The sequence below is a fragment of the Canis lupus genome, chromosome 9 (assembly GCF_011100685.1).
Source record: "Canis lupus familiaris isolate Mischka breed German Shepherd chromosome 9, alternate assembly UU_Cfam_GSD_1.0, whole genome shotgun sequence".
Taxonomy (NCBI): domain Eukaryota; kingdom Metazoa; phylum Chordata; class Mammalia; order Carnivora; family Canidae; genus Canis; species Canis lupus.
This window is the reverse complement of record NC_049230.1, coordinates 50726435-50735353: the sequence shown is the minus strand read 5'-3', so window position 1 is coordinate 50735353 and position 8919 is coordinate 50726435.

Genomic DNA, 8919 nt, shown 5'->3' with positions numbered 1-8919 from the left:
CAGAATCCACATGTTTTAGGTGTTTCAGAAAACAGCTACACCCTCTTCCTCATGGGAATGGGACAGAATGAACTGTAACTGGGGGCTCACCGTCTCCCCTGAGTAGGGAGACCCCTGAAATTACAGGCTGGGTGCCCCGGGATCTCCAAACCTCCTGGTGCCCAGGGACCCTCCTGCCCATGGCACCCGGCCTCCTGGAGGCCGCACTCTCTCCCCCACCTGGGAACAAGCTGGCAGCGTCCACTGGAGACAGCAGACTAATGACAATCACAGGCTCTGCTGGAACCGCCGGTCTGGGCGCACAGATAGGACAACGTCCCCTCTTCCAGGCCATCATGTTTGCGGTGCTGCTGTCCAGCTCTGCTAGCTGGAGACATGTGGCGGGCCGCTCACCTCCGGCGTGGCTGTGACGCACACTGAGCGGCTGCGCCCTCGATCCCACAGCAAACAAGTGCACTGGCCGATCCTGCGCAACGAGGAGCGTCTCTGGCACAGGAGGAACAGCGCGGGTTCCCTACGCGGCGAGGGGCACTAAGGCAGGCGGTGGGCCTAACCCGAGCTTCCGCCGCCCAACGCAGCAGCTGCCAGCACGCGGGGACCAGACGGCCAAGCCCTGTGCTCCCGCATCACCAGCGGGCAGCCCAGGAGCCCGGACTCGAGCAGGATCAAAGGCCAGAAAAAGTCCGTTCCTTTGGATCTTGGTTTTGTTTGAATAGGTTTCGAAGGCAGAGAAGTTTGAAGATGGAGTGGAATCATCCCGGCAAGCCAATGAGTTGGAGGCGGTCCTCCTCTGGTGAGACAAGGGGGAGGCAGAGAGAGGGGAGGACTTGCTTGTCTGAGGTCAGGCTGAGCTCCCCAGGGCGTCCCCGTCTGTCCCAGAGAGCTCGAGCACGGGGCCGAGGGGCAGGTGCGTCCCGGGAGACAGACAACGGCCGCGTCCCCTCCCTGCCCGCAAGGTGGGTGCTCCCTCGCAACTCCTCTGGGATGGCGGAGGCAGAGCTTCCACACATGGAGACCCTGGCGAGAGTCTGGTCTCACCTTACAGTTGGGGACACTGAGGCACCCCTGGGGGCCAACCTGCACACGGCTCCAGCTCTGTCCCATTTCCTCAATCTTTGTCCAGGACTTTCTCTGAGGAGAGAGCAAAGGGCTATGGAATAGGTGCACAGCTCCCTTCAGACATGGACGTGGAGGCAAGCGGGCAGCACGGGGGCCCCTCGCGGCCACGCTACCCGTGTGCTCAGGTTGTTGCTGCAGGACACCACAGCCTGGGCAGCCGGCCTGGCATCACTCCTCCCAGTTCTGGAGGCTGGAAGCCTGAGATCCAGGGTGCCCACAGATTCGGTTCTGGTGAGAGCCCTCCTCCCGGCCAGCTGACAGTCGCCTCCTCACTGTGCCCTCACCAGTGGCCGGAGAGCGCCGGTCCACTTCCCTGGCTTAGAAGGATGCTAATCTCATCATAGGGACTCCACCCACACGACCGCATCTGAACCTGATCACTTCCCAAAGTCCCCCCAGGACCATCACCTTGGGGGTTCGGGCTGCAGCACGTGAAGCTGGCAGCATCACAGACATTGGGTCCATAGCACCATGCTTGGCTCCCTGGTGCCTCTGGATGGAAACAGGAAGATTCAGCAGTCACCGCTGAGGGGTGCAGACGATCGCTGTAAACTCTAGGGGGCACCAGTCACATGGGGGTCTATGGACAGATCCCCAGAGTTGTGCAGTGCACAACCTGCACAGTCATCCACAGTGAACCTGAGTCAGGCACACACCAATCACTTTGGGGGCCGTGTGTTTGGGGTTCTCCCACATGAATGTGTTCTTGGGGCCATCCCAAGCCCCAGTCAGGTAGGTCCTGAGGTTACCTGTAGCTTACAGATCATGGGGTAGAGACCCAGAGAGGACAAAGCAGCTTGGCCAAGGTCACACGGCTGGTATGTGGCTGCCCAGGGATGTGACCCCAGGCCTGCCTCAGGCTGGGCATCATCTCAGCTTCATCCAGCCTCCCAGGCGCTGAGCTAGCCATGGGGCAGCTCTCAGGTGCCATCATTTAGGCCGCCTACCCCAGGAGGTTCCCAGGACTGTGCGCCCTCCCGGGAGCCAAGCAGCTTGCCACAGTCTTCTGCACGAAGGGTGTGGGACAGAAGGGTGGGTGAAATTAAGATGCACTGGCCCTCAGGGAGCCTCCATGCTGGGCACCAGGTAGGCTCTAGATGCCCGTTCATTCACAGCCAGGCCGCGGGATACCCTGAGATGCATGGCAAGGGGACCCAACTGGCAGGTGCAAGGGAGGGCTTCCTGGGAAGTGACATTTCAGCCAAATTCAGGGTGATGAGGTGATCAGAGCCGGACACTCACTCTCACTCTGGGGAAAAAGGAAGCCACAGAGCATGACCTCAAGGCAGGGGGTACCCAGGAGGGTGAGGTGGCCCGAATGGGGCAGTGCTGGGGTTCCTGGAGAGGGGCAGAGCTGCTATGTTCCCAAGCACAGAACACACGTACCTGCCAGTTAGGAAGTGCGTCCTCAACATTTGCTGAATGCAGGGCAGAGTCCTCAGGGAGGGAGCTCCTGCAGGATCCCTTCGCTGATTCAGTCATTCGACAAATATTTTGGAGCACATTTTGTATGTTAAACCTCATGCTAAACACTAGGGAGACCAACCAGAAACGAAAGAGACAAAGAGGAAGGAGGGAGGGAAGGACGGAGGAGGTAAGGGACAGAGGAAAGGGAGGAAGAGGGGCAGAAGGAAGGAGGACAGAGGGAGGGAAGGAAGGAAGGAAGGAAGGAAGAGGAGGAGGAGGGAGGAGGAGGAAGAGGGGAGGGAGGGAGGGAGGGAGGGAGGGAAGGAGGGAGGAGGAAAGGGGGAGGGACAGTCCCTGCCCAGGCCCTCTCTCCCCGCTGACCAGGCCAGTGGCCCAGCTGATGGAGGCATGCGGCCTTGGAAGGCAGAAGGCAGGGTTCCGCAGCTGAGCCAGGGGTGCGGGGCAGACAGCAGCCGCAGGATGCTAGAGCAGAGGGAAGGCGGGATCGCAGGGAGCCATGGTGGGGGACCCCAGGGTGGTGCCGGGTGCAGGGGGCCAGCCAGGGCAGGGAGGGGTGGGCACGTCAGAGGCGGGGGGACATCCTGGGAGAGCAGGAGTGTGCGGTGAGGATGGGGAAGGCATGCCTGGAACGTGGCTGTCCCACACACACCCTGAAGGCAGACCTCGAGACCCTCTCTCTCAAGGGAACCCGGGGGGCTCTGCAGAGTGCAGGAGGGGCTTCCAGAACCAGAGACCGCGGGCTCAGGGCCTCGCCCAGCACCTCTGTGAGGGACCCCCCACCCCAGGGCGCCGCGTCCTGGGCCGTGTTGCAGTGTGGCCCCGGCCCGGGAGCCCAAGGGGGCCTTGCTGCCGGCCGTAGGCGGAGGATGTTTGCACAGTGAGTCAGCACAGATGTGGGGCTCTCATTACACACTCGTCCACGGAGGCAGGAGAGCAGGCCTTGCGGCGGCCGACGCCCCCACTCCCTCCCGCCAAAGGGAGGCCCTGGGATGGGGGGCGGAGGCCGGCTGCAGACAAAGGCCGCGGCCCTGCACCGCCCGTGGCCCTAGGCCAGTTCGAATTAGTGAACATCTGAAATCAAGAAAGTTTTGTTCTGTTCTAAGAACCCAAGTCTGTTTGAAGCGTCGGCCGCAGATCAGGGCCCAAGGATTACCGCCAGCCCGGCGTCTTGCTCGCCTGCCTTGAGGAGCAGATATAAATAACTCCCTCTCAGAACGCGGATTGTTCGGCAGGGGAAGGTCACAATTAAAGGGACCTGAAAGTCGGCCTCTTGGGGATGGGCGCCCTGTGATCTCAAGGTCATCAGGCGGCTTTGTGGTCGCGCCGGACGCAGGGCGTGAGCCGGGGCTCGGCCGGGCCGTGGTGCTGGGGGCTCCCGCCAGAGCCCTCGCATGTCTTCAGAGATTCACAAACGCACCGCCAAGCGCGCTGTACTGTCGAGAGTAGAAAAAACCAACAACACTTGAATTCTCCTGTGGCTAATTCATTCCAGAAAGCACCAGACTGAATATCGCTACTGTAAATAGATTTCTTCATTATTCCGGGGCATTTTTTGGCCAAAAGACTAAGGACAAAACCAGGCGAGAGTCAGTAAGTGTCTGGGCTCCCAGCAGGCCCAGCAGGGGTGTGGGAGGGAGGCCGGGGAGGCCGTGTTCCCACCGTGGACGTGGACGCGGGGCTGCTCTGTTCAGGTGCACTTGCTCACGGGCGGGGCAGCCGTGGCCGCAGCTGCGAGACCGCCGAGGGACGGGGCCGCACCTCAACGCCCAGGAGGGGCAGGCTCAGGGGCCTGCAGTGACCCACCCAGGACTGACTCTATGGAGGTGACCAAGTGATGACGTGGAGGCTTCAGGACATCGAAGGAGGTTTATTACTTACAGTTTTTAAGAGGAGGGGCCACACGGTGCAGGGCACGTGGCAAAGCACCAGACCTGAGGCAGAAGGAGCAGAGGGAGCACGGCCAGAGCCTGCGCTGTGGCTTCTCGGGGAAGGAATGGGCAAGACCCAGGACGCAAGTCACAGCAAGCTCAGCACTGGCAGGTCTGAATAATTCCAGCGGGCTCTGGGCCACCCGGGTGTCCCTAGCTGTCTGGTCCCTGGCCCGGGTGATTTAGGGCAGGGGGAGTCCTGGCTCGGGTGTGGGAGCCAGACAGGGAGGTGGACATGCGTGTGGGCTCCGGATTGGTTGGTCTGTGAAAGGCGTGTTTGCAGGGGAGTTGTTTGCTGTCCCAGGGAACTATCTCCCCACCCCGGGGAGGGACGCTCTCTCCCCAGACGGCAAGGCCCCAGAGATGTGAAAGCATCCTAAAATAGGGGAAATTAAAAATGTGATTGATACAGTCAGCTGGACGCTTCCCTGGCCAGAGTGCCCAGTACACGGGCCCTGCCTGGGCCTGTGGAACCACCTGCCCTGGGGCTCCAGGGAGTCTCCTCCCCGCACACCCCCCGAGGCCTGGTCCTGGGTGCTCATCGACGTTCATCCCATGCCCTGGGTGACCTCTGGGAGCAGGCACAGGCTCGGGTCCCCAGTCCACCTGCTCCAGCCCCTGTCCTGAGTCTGCGCCCGCCCCACCTCTCACAGACCCTGTGGGTGCCCGGGGCCTCTTCCCCTGTGCCATTCCCTCCTGTGGTGTCTGTCTCTGGCAGAGGGCCCTCTGTCCTCTCCTGGCCCAAGCCAGAGCCCCAGGGTCCACCTCATCTCTGCTGCCCTCCTCGTCTGCCCCACCTCGAGCCCATTCCTAGGCCTCGTCAGTATGGGGGCAGAGGGAGCGAAGTGCAGCAGCCCGCTGCTCCTCTACATGTCCAACCTGTACTCCAACTCACCCCGCGGGTTGACCACAGTCGGAAGCAGACCCCGGGTGAGATGACAAGACCTGATCTGGGACCGTGGCCAGCCAGGTAAGGTTAGGTGCACCTAGGACCCAGGCAGCCAGCACTAAATCCACGTTGAACCCAGGCCTGGCAGCTCCTATCTGGCAAGTTTGCTCTCCTGGTGGAAGGTCGGGCTTTAGAAACATCTTCCAACGTCATTTCTGATGGGAAAATCCACAGAATGAGACCTGCGTAGGAGTTGTGGAGGAAACGGGAAGCCACGGACACTCAGTGGGACTGTGGTCTCCAAGCAGAGGGCAGCATGTGGGGTCTCCACCCCAGGAGGGAAACTGAAAGGCCTGACCGCAGCACCCACTAACCCCTCCTCCCACCCACCCTTCTGGGCTCCAGGCCTCCACAGCTGATGGCACAGGCTCGGCTCGAGGTGCTGACAGCTCAGCTCACCTATGAGATGGACAGAGGGCACCCCCATTGGGCTCCCGACCTGCTGGTGAACATTCGGGATCATTGCCCCAGAAAAACACCAAGTGCCCAAGGGCACACAGCATGGGTGCCCGGGGCCCCTGAAACCCAGCCCTGCACTCTGAGATCCCAGGGCCGCTCCTGCTGGACAGTCGGCTTCCTGCCACCAGGGAGGCGTCCCATCTCCTCACCTCCCAGAGGAGCACCACGTCCCAGGCCAGCCACACAGGAAGCAGGGCACAGTCCCTTGGAAGTCACTGTGTGTGGCTTTCTGGGTTCTTGGGGGAGGTGGCACACCCACATGGGAACCTCACCCGGGTCAGTACGTCCATGGCAGGCCCCTCAGAGCCCCTCATCCTAGTGGTGACCACGGGGTGCTGTCAGCCGGTGCATGGAAGACCGCGCGCACCCCTCGCAGGCCCCATGGCATGCCTCTATCTCCCCAGGGCTCCTCTCAGCACACTGAGAAGGAGGGTACCCCACCCTCTCAGCCCCATCGCCCTTTTCCCAGAGATCTCGGGGAGACAGGCAGGGGTATGGAAGGTGTCTCTGGGGCCAAGTGTGGCCACAGTCCAAAAACAGCTTCGGAGTCCCCAGGGCAGCGCTGGGCAGTGTTCCAGCTGGACGCGGATTCCGTCTGCCTTTGCTGCCCGAGACAAGGCCAACCATACACAGACCTGGGAAGGAGGGGAGGCCGCTGAGTGCAAATGGGGCTCTGCCCACAGGACACTCGGTATGGCTGTGGGCTTGAAGGAGGGGGCGGCTGGGCAGGTCCTCCCAGGACCTAGAGACCATGCTGCCCACAGCTGCCCCGCCTGCCACCCCATGCCCTGTCCTTGGCAGCAGGACCCCAAGGAGATCCACCCCAGAGGGTAGCTGTGGGGCTGAAGGATAAAGCCCATGGAAGCCATCCTTGGGCATATGCAGAAGGTCTGGCCCATTCCACCCGGTGCTCCCCTGAAGCTGTCAGCTTTAAACCGTTTTTACACATATCCTAGTTATTTATTTGTCCAGCTGTCCCCGCGGGCCTTCAGCTCTGAGCACAGGGGCCGTGCGTTCCCGCCTGTAGCCCCCGGCCCACGGAGCAGGCTCTAGTTACCGTGAGGATTTACGAAGGCAGAAAGGCGCCGGGTGAAAGGAAACGAGCCCCCCACCGCAGCAGGGACAGGGTGCTCGGTTCCGGCCTGCTCCTGCTGTGGCTCCTGCTGTCACCGGTGGCCGTCCACGAGTCTGCTGGTCCTATTATATAACATGTCATGGAGTGTCTCAGAAGTCCTCCCTGTCCCCCTGCCCCCTCCAAGGGTGACACTGTCCTCACTTCAAACACCATGAGTTAAAACATACCTGTTTTGAGCTACGTATAAATGGAATCACACAACACTTTTGGGGGGCTTTTTTTCTTGATTTTTTTTATCACTGCCTGAAGCTTTCTTCCCCTACATTCTCTTTGCGATCCAAGCACATGGCCCCCACAGCAGGTGCGCTCACTTGGACTACGGACCACGCCAAGGGCGCTGTGTGCCAATTCATTCTGATGTGGATGGACACCGGGTCTTTCCAGCACTGAGCGACCATGGAAAGGCTACAATTAACATTCTTGCACAAGCGTGTTGTTGTGTGTGTGTATGCGCTTCCGTCAGGTGTACATGGGGTATCAAAGTGCTAAGTCCCCGGGTTTGCACATTGTTGACCTCAGGAGACAGAGTTGCCATGGCTGCACCAGTCTGCAGCCCTGCCCACAGGGTACAGGCATTCCGGTTGCTCCACACTCTCATCAGCACATGGCATGTTGGTCACTTTTAATTCGAGCTACTCGGGTGGGGTGGGGGTGGGGCGAGCACTGTGTCATTGTGGTTCTTAAAGAAAACCCATTTACTGAGTGACATGCACATAACCTAAAACCAATCATTTAACAGGGAACGGTCCCACGGCATGTGGCACATCTACAGTGCTAGGCAACTGCCAGCCCTGTCTAGCTCTCATCACTCCAGACATCCCCGTGGCTCCCAAGAACAACCCTCATCTTCCACACAGTTCCTTCCCACCCCCTCCCCTGCCCCTGGCAACCACCAAAGACGTTGTGACTGAAGAGACGGTGTGCTCTAGATAGTTCTTAGAGACAGAATCCCACAGTGAGTGACCTCTTATGTCTGGCTTCTTTCACTTACTCATGTTTTCCAGATTCATCCACGCCTAGTACTTCCTTCCTTTGTATGCCTGAATCATATTCTATGGTATGGATGGGCTGTAAGTTGTCATTGTGATCATAACTGGCATCTTCGGGACTGCCAGTGTGGTGAAGCCCTTCTGCAGACGTTTATTGGCCTTCCAAATGCCCTCTTCTCTCAAGTTCCTGTTCAAGTCTCTCGCCCATTTTTCTACTGAGACTTGAGGTTTTTCCTCACAGATTTGCCAGAGTTTGTGTATGTTTCGGATTTGAGCCCCTTGTCAGTTATGTGTTGTAAATAACTTCTTCCACTTCCCGGCTTGTGTCCAACTTATATTGTTATTATTCATCCCTTCCTTCTGCTTCAATCCACTATTCCCATGCTCAGGCACAGAGACAGCCATGGCTGTGGGGTCTACTCGAGATCCCCCCGATGGGCCCTGGGTTCTATACAGTCTTAAGGAGACTCATTCCCCCCACCACCACCTCCCTGGCTCCTCTAGTGTGCTTGACTGCCAAGTCCCAAGAAGGCTCACTACGGGGTCATCTCTTGGACTCCCATCAGCTGCCTGACCACAGACAGCCCAAACCCCAGGCCCACAGCTGGGGGAGGGCCCAGAGGACCCCACCAATCCCATGCCACTGAATAAGCCTTTTATGCATAACCACCATGCATCTAGGTAGAAAATCAGCCTCCAATCTACACTTGCAAACAGGTAGGGGTCTGGTGGTGAGGTGCACTGGAGCTAGGCAGGGATGGGGGAGAAGCACATGGCCAGCCCCTGGGTGCTGTGCTCCCCAACTCCACAGCTGCAGCAATAGCTAGGAGAATCCAACAGGATCCAACAGGAAGCAGATGTCTATGAAGGAGATAGCACACAGGGAGGGATGCTGAGGTCCTCAAGGCCACC